The 2,635-nt window shown below is 32.1% G+C and overlaps 1 long non-coding RNA gene across 1 annotated transcript; it reads left to right on the forward strand.

The window, feature by feature from the left end:
• The first annotated feature begins 130 nt into the window (after positions 1-130).
• On the forward strand, positions 131-1,529 carry LOC111717674 (uncharacterized). Its single transcript, XR_002768870.1, has 3 exons — positions 131-229; positions 605-694; positions 1,448-1,529. It is a non-coding gene; the product is annotated as an uncharacterized LOC111717674 (long non-coding RNA).
• Positions 1,530-2,635: the final 1,106 nt, after the last annotated feature.

A 2,635-nucleotide genomic window follows, 5' to 3' on the forward strand; every position in this document is an offset into this window, starting at 1 on the left:
TTTTTTGTGAAGTTCTTGAAATATTTTGGCGCAGTAATATCACTAGGGCCCTAATTTTTGGTGCTAAAATCGAGCTACCCTAAGATAAAAACTGCCATTTTGAAAAAATTGGAACTGCCTTGCTAAAATTACTTTAATTGAAATTGATAGTTATAAAGTATAAATTTGATGATATAATCTGGTTGTGTAGGGAGGGTGCTCATCAGTTCCCAAGAGAAAGACTTGCAATGTAAGTTCGTTTCTATAATGTGTCAAAATGGAAAATTAATCATGCCAAGCTATACGCACAGTGAACACTGCTGAAAATGGACCTGCAGGTTTCAAGTCAAATTTATTATTACATTTTTGTCCTCGTAAGATTATTTTATTATACAGTGGTCGGCGTTTATATCAATACAATGAAGACAACTTTTCGATTTAAATTTTGATTATTAACAAGCTTTTTTAATCTACAAGTGAACAAAGTGAAGCAGTTATTGACAGCTTCTCTTTGTGTTAATGTGTATGTCTATCAATGTTGTTTAAAATCTTGGTAGAAATCAAAAAATTTAAATCGAAAGCTGTCTTGACTGTATTGATATATACGACGACGATTGAATCTCAGGTTGGGAGAGTTGAAGTTTAAATATGTTGAGGAGGAAGAGCCAGAGGAATTCTTTATTCCATATGTCTGGGGGCTTACTTCGAAATTCATGTAAGTCTGTATAAATGGGTTAAAATGTTCCAACATTCCCCATTTTTTCTCTTCGGGGGTCAACAAATTAATACAAAATGACAGAGCTGTTATCGTTTCCTTAACGATTTACTCTGATTTTTCCCCTAAAATCAATCTTTTCCTCGATTTTTTTAAGAGAGAAAAAATTAAAATTTTCAGTTTTGTTTAATTAATCAGTATTCGGATAGAATTCTTTTTCCCCATTTAAAGTGGCGAGGTCACCATCACCCAATTTTAAAAATGAACAAATTTTTTATTTTTTAAATATTAAATTTTTAGCAAAATTGTGTAGTTTCCCTCAACATCCAAAATATTGATTAAAACCTTCCTGCGCTACCCGAAAAAAATTAGAAAAATACAACATTAGATTGAGAGGTGTACGGAGGTATACTTATATTCTTACTCCTCCCTCCCCTCTTCGTTTATTTATCTTGGCACAATCGTGCACTAACAAACATGAAGACAAAACAACTTTTACTTAAAAATTCAGAGTTATTAAAGTGTTAGTTCCCCATTTTATAGAAATATATTTAGGTCTGGGCTGAACCTCGTCAGTTCTAACGATAAACAACCTTCAAAATAATTAATAAAAATATTTTTAAAAAACAGCAGAAAATAAACAAACAAAAACGATTTGTTTATGAAAAGGACAGTTCGATGGAAAACAGGAGAAAACACACCCATGATTAGATCTAGACATGAAATTGTAATTTTACAAATATTTGTTTTCAGGTTTTGGAACGAGAAGCTGATGAAACTCTGATCTTCCTGAAAGAACTTTGTGATATTTTTAAAATTTATTTAAATTCAATATTGCCCGAGATATGCAGAATTTCGTTCAGATTTCGACAATTTTGCTTTTATTTAACAAAATTGAAATCTGAACCTAACACTTTATATCTCCGGTAATATTGAAAGCACAAAAAACGCAGACCACTTTTTGGAAATGCCAGGGCTAGGAGAATTATGTGATAATTGTTTCAAGAATCGTACATGTTAAAGTAGATAGAAGACTAATATGTCACAAATAAATTCAAATATTTAAGACGACTTTCAAGTCGTCTTGCTATTGTCATGTTTTGGGGACACCCTGTAACTCCGGGAATGGAACTATTTAAACAACAATATTTTACTGAGCAATATATCATATTGACGAGAACTGAAGAAGGACATGAGAAGGACTAAACTAACTTAAATTTCTCTCTACAAAATTTATCTCTAGAAATTTACTTCTAAAATTAGGTTGACAAATAAGCACAGCAAATTATATCAAAAATCAAGACGACATTCAAGTCCTCTTGCATACTGTCATGTTTCGTGGGACACCCTGTATATTTTATAACAAAAGCACAGAGGTTTCGGGATAATCAAAATAAATAATTAGAATCTAACAGCCATATAGAAAAGATTTAGGGGCGAGAGCAGCACGTCAAAACCTTGATTTAGTCTAAAAAGCGTGTTGAAAAATACTATTAAAGAGTTTTCAATGAAATAGCGGATTTTCAGTCGAAATTCTTAAATAAAACATAACATTTAAGCGCTACCAGCTAATCGAACTTAGAGAAAACGAATCTAGCGGGTTTCCTACCTAAGATTTCTGACCTAAATATCTGTAGGTTGATTATTACAAAGTATGGATATCCGAACGGAGAGACAAGAGTGGATTAAGGAGGAAAATAAAAGTATCCTAATTTTGGATATTTATATAATGTATTTCACTCTTAAAGTTATCAGCTCAGGATCTTAACTTATCAATTGAAATAATTCTTTACTGCCTCATTGCTGTGTTACTAGTTTTATATTCATTGGACTTTGTTATTGAGACACTGCTGCATAGTTGGTGCCGTGTATTCCGACCTAGATGATTCTAACCTAAATATCGAGTAGTATTGCACGTGTTTTAGGTCGGTTTGGTTGAAA

The sequence above is a fragment of the Eurytemora carolleeae genome, unplaced genomic scaffold (genome assembly GCF_000591075.1).
Source record: "Eurytemora carolleeae unplaced genomic scaffold, Eaff_2.0 scaffold3036, whole genome shotgun sequence".
Lineage (NCBI taxonomy): Eukaryota > Metazoa > Arthropoda > Copepoda > Calanoida > Temoridae > Eurytemora > Eurytemora carolleeae.